The following is a 17962-nucleotide window of genomic DNA, read 5'->3' as shown; positions in this document are numbered from 1 at the left end:
CTTATTTCAAAACTTCTTCCAGTATGATTTACTTAAATTACACCTCACAACTCCAGGAAGAAAAAAAAAGGAAAGAAAGAAAAGAAAATGAGGAAGGAAAATAGTAATAATAATAAATAATAAAGTAACAAAACAAAATATAGCTGCAGGCAGCAATGGCGGGTTCCTCCTCAATATTGCAAAGTTTTTCAGAATTGACAGGATACAAAAGACATTTCAAAACAATTGGAGCAATGGCTGATTTTAAGTCATTTTTTTTTAATTTTTCACAAATTGTCACTGTAGAGAAAAATCCATGCTGTTGACATTATGGGTTCTTGAGACTTTTTTGTTCCCCATGAGCAATAAGGGCATGCGTACCAACTTTCAGACATGTTGGCCTGACAGGGTCAAAATGCCACCAAGTGTGTTCTGTGCTCTGGTCAGGCACACCATGCAGAGATCCAACAATAACTTAATGAAAGTGTGGATACACTTTACAAAAAACATACCACACACAGCAATACTGTTTTCAAAGTTCCCCGGGACTGGTTTAAAACCATGGATATTGGAACTCATCCTGAATTGACCTCTCTCTAGAATCTCAGTTAAACACAACTGACAAGAGTCATGCGGGCAACTGGACCACGGTAGAGCTAATGTCTATCTATATGTAAAGATAACATCAACTCTGGAGTTGGGGGTGGGGGCTTCTTATCCAACAAATTACACCCCTGAACATTAATGGCCTACTACAATTGTAAATATCCTTTGGACCTCTTTTGCAATTGGGCCTTGATACAATCTAATGTAAAATCTAATATTTTCTGTGTTCTGCAGTTTGTGGGGACTTTCCACACCAGCACACTTTTCCCATTTCCTGTATTCTGCATTATTACTTTAATTATTACACTTTTTCTTTGAAACTTTCATGTAGGCCCATACTATAGCAGTTACGGATATACATAGAGGAAACTCAGGAGAGTGAATTTGAGATAATGGTAGTGGGAGGATGTTGTACCTTTGTGCTTCTCTTTTTCGCCAGTCCTATGAAACATATCTGGGCACCACTGCTTTTGCCTGTTAGTGTTTGCAATGCTGGGAAGAAAACTACAGTTTTTATTTGATTATACGTTGCCCTGGAATAAACGCTGCACCAAAAATGAACATTGTGTAATAAATGGCACCCTCGATTAAACGCCTCCCCTCAAAAATCTGAAAACGGTTATTTAATTGGTTTAAATTAAAACACAGTATTTATTACACAAGTAATTCACAAGTGTAGTGTACTATAATTCCCATGAAGCACTGGCAGGCACAAGTGTCTTACTTGCTACAGGTTTATTTGAAGCTTCTTCTCCAAATCCAACGTTAAAACTAAACTCACGCTGTAATGAGAAAATAAAGACCACATTAGCCTAATATGAACATACAATGACATGTGCAGCATGTAAATAACATTCACCAAAGTAAAATACAGACACAAAACAACATACTTTGTTTGCTGGATGCTGTAGTGTACACAAGGGAATAGAGGTTTCCTAAGATTGCTAACAACCTCTATAACAACCTTAAACTTATCACTTACAGTGAATGTGCATAAAGCTCCAGGACCTGACAACATCCTTGGCTGTGTTCTCAAGGCCTGTGCTCCTGATCTGGCAGGGGTGTTCACTGACATCTTTAACCTCTCCCTGTCGCAGTCTGTCGTCCCCAATAGCTTCAAGGGGGCCACCATCATCCCAGTCCCTAAGAAACCATCAGTGAGCTGTCTCAATGATTACCGCCCTGTTCTCACTTCTGTTGTCAATGCTTGGAGAGGTTAGTCAAAGACCACATTACATCCTGCCTGTCACCTGCATTAGACCTACTCCAGTTTGCATATAGGCCGAACAGGTCTACAGATGATGCTGTAGCTTTGGCCTTGAACACTGCTCTCTTTCACCTGGATCAGAACAACATATACGTGCGGATGCTCTTCATCGACTTCAGCTCCGCCTTCAACACCATAGTACCATCCAGGCTCATCATGAAACTACAGGACCTGAACATCAGTCCTTCCATGTGCAGCTGGATATTGAACTTCCTGACAGACAGGCCACAGGCAGTACGGCTAGGTAACATCACCTCAACCAGTCTAACACTCAGCACTGGTGCCCCACAGGGTTGTGTGTTAAGCCCACTGTTGTACTCTCTGTTCACCTATGATTGTGCAGCCACTAACAGCTCCAACACCATCATTAAGTTTGCTGATGACACCACCATTATCGGCTCCATCAAGAATGGTGATGAGTCTGCCTACAGAGCAGAGGTGGCAACAATGACATCCTGGTGTCCGCATAACAGCCTGTTGCTTAATGTAGCAAAAACCAAGGAGTTGATAGTGGACTACAGGCGGCTGCAGGGAGAACATGCACCCATTCACATCGAGGGCACAGCTGTGGAGAGAGTCAAAAGTTTCAGATTTTTTGGTATCAACTTCAGCGAGGATCTGAGCTGGACCACCATATTGGTGTGGTTACAAGGACAGCGAAACAGAGGCTCTTTTTCCTGCGGTGACAGCGGAAATTTGGCACGGACTGCACTATACTGACCAATTTTTACCACTGGACCATTGAGAGCATACTGACTGGTGGCATTACAACATGGTTTGGCAACAGCACTGCCCAGGACAGGAAGACACTACAAGAGTGGTCAAATCTGCACAGCACTGCAGGAGAAAGGCCAAGTGAATCATTTTTTGACCCTAGTCATCCCTGCCACAGTCTTTTCTCCCTCCTGCCTTCTGGAAGGCGATAGAAGAGCATAAGGACTTGTACCAGCAGATACAGGGATCGTTTTTACCCACATGCCATCTGGATGCTGAACTGTCCTTGAAATATCTTTTTGCACTACAAATTTTCTTATTTTTTCTACCCCTTTTCTCCAGTATTTTTTTATTTTTATTCTCTAAGTTGAACGGACATTGAGCACAAAGAATTTCATTACTTATAAATGATGTTTATGAGTATATGATAATAAACTTGAACTTGAAACTTTTATCAGAGCATTAAATTGTCTGTGCTTCGCTTGCTGTTAGGTTGTCGACTCTCTCACTCATGAGCGTCCCAAAAGGCCTTCAAAATAAAGTCACGTAATAATACTGAATACAATTATATAATTCAAAATTAAGACATTACTTGAAAAATAATTATACATTATTGTAATGCAATTGCGAAAATTGCATTCAGGCCTGTAGATATAGTTAAACATATTGTGTACAATATAGCGAAGTAGCTGACTTAACCATTCCTGAATGTGCATTTCATCAACACCAAGTTTGCGTGCTACAGATCTGTTGCTGGTGGTGAGTGCTTTCTGCACAGCTTTCTGTTTAAAAGCTAAAGTGTAAGAATGTTTCGGCATGCTGCGTCAGATTTGTACACAAAGTAGACACACGCGCGGCATACATTTTACACTGGGCTTTTGTTTGACCTCCTTGTCTATTCTGTGTTTGTCTATGGCCGCACTGCAGCTACAATTCACTGAATCTCTCTTACTAATTAAACGTTGCCCTTGAATAAACGCTGCACCACAAATGATCATTGTGTAATAAACGCTGCAGCGTTTAATCAAAGGAACATGGTATATGACAGCAATAATGTTTAATGTAACTGGCCTTTCAAACATTACAAGTGGCCCCAGAATTGCCCCTTATGGTCTAGGTGCATTACAAATGAAGACAAGAGCCTTTTCTTGAGGTTGTCAAATGTCCCATGCAAAGTCACTCAAAACACGGGTTCGATTCCAGGCTCTGGCAAGAGTATTTACCTCTAAACTGGTCAATATATACACATCTGACAAAAGACCAGCTCGACCTTTGCCTGTAAACAGTGATTCTGACTGTCAGAGATCTTTAATTAGCCTGACTTACTGAAATTGGCAAAACTAGCCTGGCTAACGTAGGTCGCTTTCTCAGGGCATATGACGAATGAAACAGGCTCGCCTTGAAAAATCAGATATACTGGCTATCTTTAGCAGGCCCTTGTCTACAAAAAGCAGTCCTCCCTGACGTTTTTGGAGTAGAATTGAGTGAAATACAAAATTGTTTACACACTGCCAGTGGGCGAGCCGATCCTGACTCTGAGGCTAACGTCAAAACAATGTACCCCTGGGACGCAGTATAACTCCAATTGCAAGTCCACAAATCACAAAAATAATTGGAGCATCTGGCTAAAAGCACAATTCCCACATCTCCTAAAGGCTTCCCTCCTCGACCTTTTTCGTGTAGACGTAACTGTAAAAAGGTTGAACTTATGATCATGACGCGCCTATACGGTCTCCCTGCCGCATAGGCTTATTACAAAGACTTTCACGCCCCAAATCAAAATTATGAGCCGACAGGTCTGTGGGGAATTGCTTTTTCTCCTAAATGCTGCTCTCCTTGACCTTTTTGATGAACAATTCGCCGAGATGCAAAATGACTCACTAATTAAAAACAGAGGAAAAAAGCTAGAGCTACAGTAGCTACAGTACTTTTCGAGTTCGGTTTTCCGTCACTTCAGAATCACGATCTAAAAGGTATAAAAGTGCTAAAACGTATACCATAATTCATGAGTAGTGTACTTTCACAAACCCAATCATTAATTCTAGCTTAAAATGTGTAAAAATAGGACTTACCGAAAGTGGCTGCCTCCAACACGGCTATCACCCAATTCCATTTGAAAACAACAATGGCCGCCGAAAAATAATTTATATTCGTAACGGCGAGCTGCGATTAGAAGCGAAATGAAACATGGGCTAAAAAACGAGGGTGGGGGCTTGGTCAGCACACATTTTCAAGAAAGCATGTGTGTGTCAAGGGAAGACTGAGCCTGAGTGTGTGAGAATTTGGAGCACGCGCGGGGAGCAATTAGCCAAGCATGCATGTTTCAAATATTCACCAAAAATCTACTTTTCATCTCACAGTCAACCTTTTCTCAGAGTTGTGTACTAAACATTCTCAAGAGTCTTCATATGAACTTGTGATTGAATCAGAGTATCAGTTTTTTACTGGCGGATGTGTAAAGTATTATTTTAGCGTGAGCGATAAATTCGATTTGCTTTATATCAATCATTTTTTGAGATATGAAGTTGCCTTTGCACATGGTAACATGTTGTAGTGTCGTCCACCGATATACCAAGTTTAGTGTTGATATCTCAAAGATTTGCTGAGATTTGACCCAAGTTCCTGTTTGGTTACTTTTTGCTGATTTTGATTGGCTGTGCCGGACAAACGGTTTAGAAAATCAAAACGCCATGGGATAACTTTTGTGAGACTTGGTCTGAAGATCATCTCTGGTCATTTTGAAGAAGATATGACAAAAATTGTAGGAGGAGTAGGCTTTCAAAGGTTTTTGATACAACCGGAAATAGCGGAAAATCTATATAACCGGAAATTGACGTCATAGGGTGCGTTGAACTCGGCTTGATCCAGGGAATCCAATGGTACCTCATTTTTGAAAATCAGTCATACGGTTCAAAAGTTGCGTGTGTAAACACAAGTCCAACTTTGACCCATTGGTGGCGCTAGAGTGGTCTGATGGGATACATGAAACTTGGTGTAGGTATAGAAGGCACTGTCCTTAATGATTGTGCCAAATTTCACAAAAAGTTATCCAAGGGTTCTAGGGGCTGCCATTGACTCCCATGGAACTAGAATAATAATAATAATACCACCAATAACAATAGGGTTCTCCTACCGGAGGAACCCTAATAATACCACCAATAACAATAGGTTTCCTCCTACCGGAGGAACCCTAATAATAATAATAATAACTAGAGAGTGTACAATTTCTGGGGAAATTGTAGGGTGGGGTCCGTTTTTGAATGACATTTTTAAAACTGATATTTCTGTATATTTTATATAAAAATGCATACTTATTATTTATAAAGATTACATAGATATAAAAGCATTTTTTTTTGCTGCTCATTTACAACTGAAAATACGAGTGAAGTGTAGAATGAAATAGATCTTCTCATTTCCCATGCAAAAGGCATCCTCATCGTTGAATCAAAACGAATACATTTGGCAGACCGGTGTAAAAATTGACCTAAGCTCTATGAGGTAAACGTCCTTTTAAGTTTTTCCCTTCTCGTGATATTTTCATGCATTTAGCCTACTCATTGCATTCATTCGTGAATAAAGAACCCCCTTTGAAGATTATTCTACGACGTTACCGGCAGTTGAAGATTGAATCGCGATTCAAACAGTACCATCTTCTAACTGAAAATATGCCCCCAAAAACGTAAATAAGCTTGACATTTATTTAGTGGAAAATCGCTTTCATGAAAAGCTCACTGGTAGCGATCATTAAGTAACAACAGTAACACGCAAAGTGCGCTATCCCTGTGTGGAGAAGCTGCCCCGGTAAATTGTACTACTACAGTACAGTAGTAGACTACTGCTGTGTTCGTCTTGGTAGCGATTGCGTTGGTTGAATTGGATTTAACGTTCCGTTGTACGGTTTAGGCTGAAATTAATTATTTTCATGAACAGATTGACAAAGTTTAGGCTGTGGCAATGAAGTTAAGGTTAGCAGTTAGATAGACTTTTGATTTAAGTAAGGGGAGTGCCGAACATGTTCTGTCGCCGTTTGACTTCCTACAGCTGTGTAGATGTTTTTGTAGTGTCTCGCGTAGGCTACAGCGTTGCAGTGAGCAACACTGGTTTGAAACCACAGGTAATGATAATTTCACCCACAAATGGTTTACTTGTAATGTAATGTCATAATAAATCCTACAACGAAAATGTATTTGTGGGGAATGTTTATTTTAAAGATTGAAAACAGATGCATCATAGACCACTGTAGTATGTGTTGCCCGGGCAACAGAGGCTAATGTCATGATGCTAATGCTTCAGTGAAATAGTAGACTACCGTTTCGGAAAGTAGATGTGGGCCTACTTCCTTAATAATATCAGCTAATATTGTACATTACATTTCATAATTGTGTTTCACATCACAAAGTAAAATGAGTAAATAGTTATCACCCTGGCCTCTTTGCTTGTGGCGTTCCTGCAGCTGCCTTGCAGTAAAGCTATAGTTAGCCTAGCTATCCCCCAAGTTAACAGATGTGAAACGAATGTTCTGCTACAGGTAGTCACGCGTGTTTTCGTGACGTTAGTGACGTAGTGACGTCAGTAACGTCAGTGACTGTGGCTAGCAAATTAGCCACCGTTAGCTTCACTTTTCACCACAAAAACGCAATTTCTACTTAAACCATGCAACGGAACGTAAATAAAAATACAACCAACGCAATCGCTACCAAGACGAACCTCTTGACACCGCCGTTGTGTATGTAGTCCAAATATTGACTGATCCTTAGGGGGGCGAAAATAGATAATAATAATAAATAAATATATATGTGAGAGAATAAAGGTTGTGCTCTCGCCGAAGGCTTGAGCACACCCAATAATACTAACAATAACAATAGGTGCCTCGCAGCTTCGCTGCTTGGCCCCTAATAAATATAGCTGCAAGCAGCAATGGCGGATTCCTCCTAACATTGCGAACCATTGAAAAAAATGTATATTCTTCACAAATTGTCACTGTATAGAAACATCCATGCTGTAGACTTACCAATGGGATAGCAAATCTAAAATGCAATACCATCAAGATCCACAAGGGCTTTTATTTCAAGCCAAGGAGTGAAGGGAGGGGGCTTGGTGAGCCTACCCATTCCAGAAAGCCTTGTATCTTTGTGTATCAGGGCGTGGCCTGTAGTGTCACTTATGGGTGATATTGGGCCATTTGTGGTGTGGTAGTTACTCTTGGCCTATACTATCAATGTTTCAGGATTTTGAGAACTTTTTACCATTGCATACAAAATCGGAAATGCAATACCATGAAGATCCACATGGGCCTTTGCTTAAGACCAAGGAATGAGTGGGGGCTTGGTCAGCCCACAATTGCCTGAAATGTTGTGTATGCGTCTCGCCAAGCTTGCGCGTGTGTCAAGGGAAAGGCTGAGTGTGTGAGAATGTGGAGCGCGCGCGCTGAGGAGCAGGGGAGACATTTCATTGGAAATTTCCTTAACAATTAGCCAAGCATGCATTTTTCAAATATTCACCAAAATTCAACTTTTCATCTTAAAGTCAACTTTTTCTGAGATTTGTGTACTAAACATTCTCAAGAGTCTTCATGAACTTGTTATTGAATCAGAGTTTTTTGACTAGCGGATGTGGAAAGCATTATTTTAGCGTTAGAAATCAATTAGATTTCCTTTATTTAAATCATTTTTTAAGATATTAATTTGCCTTCTCACATGGGAACATGATGTAGTGTCTTCCACGTGACACATCAAGTTTGGTGTTGATATTTCAAAGATTTGCTGAGATTTGATCAAACTTCCTGTTTGGTTGCTTTGTTGACGATTTTGATTGGCTGTACCGGACAAACAGTTTTGAAATTCAAAAATCCGTTGAAGAATTCAGTGAGGGTTGCTCTGACGATGATACTTGCCAATTCTGGGGAAGATTGGACAAAAAGTGTAGGACGAGTAGCGAAAAAACGTGTTTCCTACATCTTTATTGTACAAAAAAATCCAATATGGCGGCTGTTATAGGTTCTTGAGGCTTTTTTGTTTCTCATGAAAAATAAGGTATATCTAATGAATTTCTGAATTTTGGGACAAATGGGATGCAAATGGCATCACTTGGTAAATGGACAATTGGGGCCTGGCCGTAGCACCACCTATGGATAATGGTGCATCATTTGTGGTGTGGTAGTTACTCCTGGCCTATACTATCAATGTTTCAGGATTTTGAGAACTTTTTCTAAAATGCATTACCATCAAGATCCACAAGGGCCTTCACTTCAAGCCAAGGAATGAGTGGGGGCTTGGTCAGCCCACAATTGCCTGAAATGTTGTGTATGCGTCTCGCCAAGCCCGCGCGTGTGCTTTATATCAACCATTTTTGGAAATATGAAATAGCCTTTGCACATGGTAACATGTTGTAGTGTCTTCCTTGTGACATACCAAGTATAGAAGGAACTGTCCTTAATGAGTGTGCCAAATTTAACAAAAATGTATCCAAGGGTTCTAGGGGCTGCCATTGACTCCCATGGAACTAGAATAATAATAATAATAAAAATAACAATAACAATAGGTTTCCTCCTTACGGAGGAATCCTAATAATAATAAAACTAACAATAACAATAGGTTTCCTCCTTACGGAGGAATCCTAATAAAACTAACAATAACAATAGGTTTCCTCCTTACGGAGGAATCCGTGCGTGTTGGTATACAGCAGTCCTCATAGAAGCTGATGTATGATGTCACAGCCTCCGTGAGCTCATCCAGACTATTGGAGGCAGTCATGAACATATCCCAGTCAGTGCAGTCCAAGCACGGCCACAGATCCTCCATAGCCTCACTGGTCCACTTTTTCGATGTCCTCACAGCAGGTTTACAGTGCTTTAGCTGTAAACCTGCACTACAGTACAAGCAATACAGTAGTACAGGCGAGAGAGTGGTGGATAAGACAAGCACTGTGTGTCAGCAGTTGTAGGCAGTGACATGCAGTCTGGGTAGGCATGCACAAGCTGCATCCATAGGTTCGTTTTGCAATTGTAGGCTACTGTTAACAATTATATAGCTATGATAATTATACTCTGATAATTTAGATTGAGATATAGGCATATGCCTGATGCCTAAACATTTGAAATCACGGCTATGGTGTTGTAGGTTGGGGAAGATCTCGTAAGGCCGGAGACGCTTGGTGTTTGTCCCCGGCTTGGGAAACCCAATTCAATTCTGGTTAGATTCTCAGGGAGATAATTGACTCGTTAATATCTGACTCCAATTTTAGAAATGTGAACAAGTGCGTTACCTGTAACCTTGAGCGCTAAACAGTTAATGACATGAAACTCTGGCGTAGGTAAAAATCGTCTGCTTGATCAGAGCATCGACCCTAAAGTATGCGTGTTCACTAATCAGTCGTTTATCATTACTATAATATGGATTTTAACCATAGTAGACCTAGTATGTAAACCGATCACTCAGAGGCTCCGGTAAATTCCTTCGGAGCGTGGAGATCCACCGTAAGTGACTCAGAGGCCTTAAGTTAAAGCCTACTTCAAAAGTCTATGTTTATAATCAGTATTAGCCGCATCAACCAGACTAGATCAAAGTTTTCACCGCCGTAGCGTGATAGATACGTTTCAAGGAGAACAAGTAACTTCAAATGCACAATAATAGTTTATTATCTAAATAGTAAGATAATCAATACAATGATAATGAAATATCATCAAATACAAAACATACCTTCAGAGCAATGGTTAACAAAGGTATTCACAATGAAGACTAGGCGCCTAACGCACCGGAGCTGTACCGTAAACAGAACTCAAAGTTAGTGGTAAAAACTTCTTCCTATATACACCCAAACCTGACTAAAATGGGGACACCGGTCATATGACTGAAAAGTTGTCTAACACATACAAATTCAAATTGGATCATTAATCAAGGCTGCAGTAGACCAAGTGGTGCCCTTGCAAGACAAGGGAACATGTTAAACACATGTTGGTCTGCTGCAAGCCCTGTACATGTACATGTTACAGTATTCAAATTATGACTAGAATGTAATACGTGAAATAAGAAACAAAATCATATCAAACATGACATTAAAAGCTGTTTAGAACTACAGTTAGGTCCATAAGTATTTGGACATTGACACAAACACAAAACATCATTTTGGCTCTGTATACCACCACAATGGATTTGAAATGAAACAATCAAGATGTGCTTTAAGTGCAGACTTTCAGCTTTAATTTCAGGGTATTTACATCCAAATCAGGTGAAGGGTGTAGGAATTACAATACATTTTATATGTGGCCCCCCCCTTTTAAGGGACCAAAAGTAATTGGACAATTGGCTGCTCAGCTGTTCCATGGCCAGGTGTATGTTATTCTCTCATAAAGGGAGTTCGTTATTTCATTGACAAGGAGCAGATAAAAGGTCTAGAGTTCATTTAAAGTATGGTATTTGTGTTTGGAATCTGTTGCTGTCAACTCTCAATATGAAGTCCAAAGAGCTGTCACCATCAGTGAAGCAAGCCATCGTTAGGCTGAAAAATCAAAAACAAACCTATCAGAGAGATAGCAAAAACATTAGGTGTGGCCAAATCAACTGTTTGGTACATTCTTAAAAAGAAAGAACGCACTGGTGAGCTCAGCAACACCAAAAGACCCGGAAGACCACGGAAAACAACTGTGGTGGATGACAGAAGAATTCTTTCTCTGGTGAAGAAAAACCCCTTCACAACAGTTGGCCAGATCAAGAACACTCTCCAGGAGGTAGGCGTATCTGTGTCAAAGTCAACAATTAAGAGAAGACTTCACCAGAGTAAATACAGAGGGTTCACCACAAGATGTAAACCATTGGTGAGTCTCAAAAACAGGAAGACCAGATTAGAGTTTGCCAAAAAACATCTAAAAGAGCCTGTACAGTTCTGGAACAACATCCTATGGACAGATGAGACCAAGATCAACTTGTACCAGAATGATGGGAAGATAAGAGTATGGAGAAGGGAAAGGAACTGCTCACGATCCAAAGCATACCACCTCATCAGTGAAGCATGGTGGAGGTAGTGTTATGGTGTGGGCATGTATGGCTGCCAATGGAACTGGTTCCCTTGTATTTATCGATGATGTGACTGCTGACAAAAGCAGTAGGATGAATTCTGAAGTATTTCGGGCAATATTATCTGCTCAGATTCAGCCAAATGCTTCAGAACTCATAGGACGGCGCTTCAAAGTGCAGATGGACAATGACCCGAAGCATACTGCGAAAGCAACCAAAGAGTTTTTTAAGGCAAAGAAGTGGAATGTTCTGCAATAGCCAAGTCAATCACCTGACCTAAATCCAATTGAGCATGCATTTCACTTGCTAAAGACAAAACTGAAGGGAAAATGCCCCAAGAACAAACAGGAACTGAAGACAGTTGCAGTAGAGGCCTGGCAGAGCATCACCAGGGACGAAACCCAGCGTCTGGTGATGTCTATGGGTTCCAGACTTCAGGCTGTCATTGACTGCAAAGGATTTGCAACCAAGTATTAAAAGTGACAATTAGATTTATGATTGTTAGTTTGTCCTTAAAATTATTTTTGGTCCCTTAAAAAGGGGGGGGCCACATATAAAATGTGTTGTAATTCCTACACCGTTCACCTGATTTGGATGTAAATACCCTGAAATTAAAGCTGAAAGTCTGCACTTAAAGCACATCTTGATTGTTTCATTTCAAATCCATTGTGGTGGTATACAGAGCCAAAATGCTGAAAATTGTGTCAATGTTCAAATACTTATGGACCTAACTGTATATTTACAAGAACACAACTTTTAATGATAATTTCAGAGTCTTCCTCGGTCCACCTTCCTCTTCAACTGTTGAGACCACCTTTCATGCAAATCAACGACTGTCCCAGACGAGTGTCTGGGTGACCAGTGACAAAGGGGCTGCCAAAACAGCCCTACAGTGTGTATCAAATCATTGTTCATCATTGTTTAATGCATTAGGCTAAATGTTGTAGCCTATGTAGGCTATTTAAGTAGATTTTCTATAAATGTAGCCTACATATTGAACTGATGAGAATAAGAAAATGAGAATGTCCGTGGGTCAGTGTTACAGGAACGTCTGGTTAAGCAAGAACACGGTCTAAGCCTGACAATTAGCCTGACCCGGACCAGGCTAGTTTCGAAGCATAAGTTACCATAGTAACTGAGTTCGAACTACGTTGAGCTAGCTTTATGGAACCGAATGAACTAGAAATGAGTCAGACTAACTGACATAAGTCTGGCTTATTTGGTAAACTCGCTTTATGGAACAGGCCTCTGTTCTCCTCTTTGTTTTCCCCATCAGCTGCTTGCAGGGTGTGTCTGTCCGGTGTGTCGGTGGTTGGATATTGGCGTGACCAGCGGCCCGCCCTCAATCGGCCCACCTCCAATCAGCGGTCCAGCAGCCCATGTAAAAGACCGGCGCGGTTCGCTGTTCGGGAGGGCAGTGTTCTTTGGGTTGATCGAGAGCTGTTATTTGTTTGAGAGAGGAGAGAGTTCATATGGTCTGTGAGGCCTTTGGCTACGTTTTAGTTTTGTCCTTCTACGTAGCCTACTGTTAAAAAGTAAGCGTTAAAACCTTGTTTTTTCTGTTTTGGTTCAGGCCGACACCTGGTATCGTGCTTCATGTTCGATATTTGTTTCCTTGCACAGGGGGGGGCTTTGGAATAGGCAAGCTTCCCATGGGCTTACACACCATCACGCAGTAAACCTCCTGTTTTACACACTAGGTAAGGAACGGGTGCCACCCCATGTATGTTTAGTCTAGGGACATTTATGGTTTCTTAGACAGGGCACTTTTCAGTTTTTTTCTTTGGCACCGTTCGTTGTTCCATTGTTTCTCTCCCCTGTGACGACCCTGAAACAAATCATCATTGTCCCGCTACCGCTGCGATTCATTTTCCCCGCACCACCATTCCCTATGTGTTAGGCCAGAGGGGTCGTAACATAAATGGGGGCTCGTCCGGGATCCTTTTGAATTCCTTGTGACATATTTAGTCACAAACAACGGGATTGATAACGAACACCATGTTCAAGCATAAGGGTGTCCATATGTGCACTTGGCACCAGGACACCCGAGGTCTCAGTTCAATGATAGACTTTGTAGTCGTGTCGTCGGATCTGAGGTCGAATGTCTTGGACACTCGGGTGAGGAGAGGGGCGGAGCTGTCAACTGATCACCACCTGGTGGTGAGTTGGCTACGATAGTGGGGGAAGACGCCGGTCAGGCCTGGCAGGCCCAAACGTAATGTGAGGGTCTGCTGGGAACGGCTGGCAGAATCCCCTGGCAGAAGGAGCTTCAACTCCCACCTCCGGGAGAGCTTCGATCATGTCTCGGGGGAGGCCGGGGACATTGAGTCCGAATGGGCCATGTTCCGGGCCTCCATTGTTGAGGCGGCTGACCGGAGCTGCGGATGCAAGGCGGTCGGTGCATGTCGCGGCGGGCAACCCTCGGACCCGGTGGTGGACGCCGGAGGTGAGGGAAGCCGTCAAGCTGAAGAAGGAGGCCTATCGGACTTTGTTGGCCGGTAGGACTCCAGAGGCAGCTGATGTGTACCGGCAGGCCAAGCGGAATGCGGCTTTGGCGGTCGCGGAGGCAAAAACCCGGGCGTGGGGGCAGTTTGGCGAGGCCATGGAGAATGTCTTCCGAACGGCTTCAAAAAGGTTCTGGACCACCATCCGGCGACTCAGGAGGGGGAAGCAGTGTACTGTCAACGCTGTATATGGTGTGCTCCGACTTTAGGGGGATCACACTCCTCAGCCTCCCTGGGAAAGTCTATTCAGGGGTGCTGGAGAGGAGGGTCCGTCGGATTGTCGAACCTCGGTTTCAGGAGGAGCAATGTGGTTTTCGTCCTGGCCGTGGAACTGTGGACCAGCTCTATACCCTCGGCAGGGTTGTGGAGGGTGCATGGGAGTTCGCCCAACCAGTCTACACATGTTTTGTGGATTTGGAAAAGGTGTTCGACCGTGTCCCTCGGGGGCTCATGTGGGGGGTGCTCCGGGAGTACGGGGTACCGGACTCCCTGATCGGGGCTGTTCGGTCCCTGTACGACCGGTGCCAGAGTTTGGTCCGCATTGCCGGTAGTAAGTCAAACTGGTTCCCGGTGAGGGTTGGACTCCGCCTGGGCTGCCCTTTGTCACCGATTCTGTTCATAACTTATATGGACAGAATTTTTAGGCGCAGCCAGGGCGTTGAGGGGGTCCGGTTTGGTGACCTCAGGATCGGGTTGCGGCTTTTTGCGGATGATGTGGTCCTGTTGGCTTCATCGGGCCGTGACCTCCAGCTCTCACTGGAGCGGTTCGCAACCGAATGCGAAGCGGCTGGGATGGGAATCAGCACCTCCAAATCTGAGGCCATGGTTATCGACCGGAAAAAGGTGGAGTGCAATCTCCGAGTCGGGGAGGAGATCTTGTCCCAAGCGGAGGAGTTCAAGTATCTCGGGGTCTTGTTCACGAGTGAGGGAAGGATGGAGCGTGAGATCGACAGGCGGATCGGTGCGGCGTCCGCAGTGATGCGGGCTCTGCATCGGTCTGTCGTGGTGAAGAAGGAGCTGAGTCGAAAGGCGAAGCTCTCTATTTACCAGTCGATCTACGTTCCTACCCTCACCTATGGTCACGAACTGTGGGTAGTGACTGAAAGAATGAGATCGCGAATACAAGCGGCCGAAATGAGTTTTCTACGCAGGGTGTCCGGGCTCTCCCTTAGAGATAGGGTGAGAAGCTCGGTCATCCGGGAGGGGCTCAGAGTAGAACCGCTGCTCCTCCGCGTTGAGAGGGGCCAGTTGAGGTGGCTCGGGCATCTGATAAGGATGCCTCCTGGACGCCTCCCTGGTGAGGTGTTCTGGGCACGTCCCACTGGGAAGAGGCCCCGGGGAAGACCCAGGACACGCTGGAGGGACTATGTCTCTCGGCTGGCCTGGGAACGCCTCGGGGTCCCCCAGGAATAGCTGGTGGAAGTGGCCGGGGAGAGGAAAGTCTGGGCCTCCCTGCTTAGGTTGCTGCCCCCGCGACCCGACCCCCGGACAAGCGGAAGATGATGGATAGATGGATGGATGGACAACGGGATTGGTGTAGTGGGTCGTAAGATAGACCTGTTTTCCATAGCGGATCACTTCGGCATTACAGCGCCAAAAGCCATTGTTAAAGCAGCTAGTGTTGACGGGGTCGGTCACATCCCATGTACTGGAGGCGCCGGTGAAGCTAGGTACTCCCGTCTCTAGTGTGCCGGCTAGTCTCCACAGATCTGTGTCTGACCAGGGAGGTAGGTTCTCCTCCTACCTTACTGGGGTATGACCCTGGTTCTGGTTCGGCATCTATTGTTGGTTTAGGTGATACTGCACGTACTCGGGTAAGGCTAGCCCGTCTCCAACTGGAAAGGTAGGCGAAAGAGAGACAGATGGAGTTAGACTTTCGCCTAGAAGTCAAGCAGCTTGAGATAGGCTGACAAAGCCGTTCGAATCAGAGAACTGAAGTTGCAGGCTGAGAGAAATGACCCACTGCCTGTTGCACCAGGGTCTTTTGATGTGAGTAGGAACATTGCCTTAGTTCCACCTTTTAGGGAGGCAGAAGGGGCTTCCTATTTTAGCGCATTTGAGCGTGTTGCAACGTCTCTGCGTTAGCCCAAGGAGGTGTGACCCGTGTTGCTTCAGAGTAAGTTGCTAGGAAAAGCTCAGGAAGTTGTTTCGTCTTTGACTCTCGAAGACAGCTCAGACTACGAGGTTCTGAAGGCTTCGGTGTTACGGGCATATGAACTCGTCCCGGAGGCTTACAGACAGAAGTTCAGGCACCATAAGAAGTCCTCCATAAAAACCTATGTTGATTTCGCCAGAGAAAAGGAGTCTCTGTTTGACAGGTGGTGTGCGGCCAGCAGGGTTACGGACCAGTATGCATTGAAAGAGTTGATGCTGTTAGAGGACTTTAAGAACTGTCTGCTTGACCGTTTAGTGGTGTACCTGAACGAGCAACAAGTGATGTCACTCGCTAAAGCGGCCGTGCTGGCAGACAAGTTTGTTCTCAAAACTGTTTTTTCCTTACCACACCCCGAAGGCAGGGAGGTGGTTGACCCTGTGTCTCAGCCCCGCCGTGGTCCAGTAACATATCAACGGAGTAAGGGGGACCGCTCGTTTCTATTGTCACCGGGTAGGTCACGTTATTGCCAACTGCCATATGCTAAAAGGGAAACAGTTAAATAGCCCTGTAGAGGGAAAGCAGAAGAGTGTTGGGTTGGTCAGTACGGTTCACCCACCGACTGTCCATGCTGTTTCGGAGCGGGTTCCCGACCCTACGTACGCCCCATTCATATTCGAGGGTCCGGTGTCGTTGACTGAGGGTCAGGTTGGAAATCGAATTAAGACACTGAGAGACACGGGCGCTGCTCAGTCTCTCGTTCTGGCCAGTGCATTGCCGTGGTCAGATCTGTCGTATTGTGGATCGAGTGTTTTTATCCAAGGAATAGAGATGGGAAGCGTACCGGTGCCTTTCCACACCATCTACCTACAGACCGACTTGATAAGTGGCAAGTTTAGAGTCGGGGTGCAGCCTCAGCTCCCCGGCAGTGGGGTGTCAATGATCCTAGGGAATGACATTGCTGGTGGCCGCATCGTTCCCATGATCGAGGTTCTGAACAAGCCTATGTTGTCCAACGGAGATTCGCTGCCCGTAGATTTCCCTGGCATGTTTCCCCACTGTGTGCTTACGCGCGCACAAGCCCGCAGACGGGGGGACGACGTGAATGACGTCGATCTGGCTAGCACAGTCCTTGCTCCTGTTTTCGCCGGTGGTAGTGTTCCACTCAGTTCTCTTGTGTCTTGTGAGTCTGTCGACCTTGTGACGAATGATTATGTGGAAGCCCTGTACTAAGAGGGCCCAACGCATGAGCCTGTGGTTGTAGTTGTACATGCGCTGTAGGAAGACCAAAGGATTGTGGTCTGTAAACACCTCGAGAGGCTGGGAGCTGGAACCCACATAGACCTCGAACTGTTGTAGGGCTAGCAGAAGGGCCAGGGTCTCTTGCTCTATGGTGGAGTACCTAGACTGGGCCTTGGAGAATTTCCGGGAAAAGTAACAGACAGGGTGATCAATTCCATCTGCGTCTTCCTGGATCAGCACGGCTCCCGCCCCTGGGGCACTCGCGTCCACCTCCAGCTTGAAAGGCCTGCTAAAGTCTGGGGCAGAGAGAACAGGAGAACTACACGAAAGGGCTTTGACAGTAGCAAACGCAGACTTGCACTCATCAGACCAGGTAAACAACACCGAGGGGCCAGGAAATCATTCAAGCATTTAGACGACGCAGAGAAGGTCGACTTCTCTGCGTCGTCTAAATGCTTGAGGTACGTTGGGAGAGAGCGCAGCACTGCCGAGTTGTCGAGCCGGGCTCCTTGCTGAGGTAGCTGGCGCAACAACGACACATCATCCT

The sequence above is a fragment of the Osmerus mordax genome, chromosome 6, assembly GCF_038355195.1.
Source record: "Osmerus mordax isolate fOsmMor3 chromosome 6, fOsmMor3.pri, whole genome shotgun sequence".
Classification (NCBI taxonomy): Eukaryota; Metazoa; Chordata; class Actinopteri; order Osmeriformes; family Osmeridae; genus Osmerus; species Osmerus mordax.
This window is presented reverse-complemented; position numbering follows the sequence as displayed.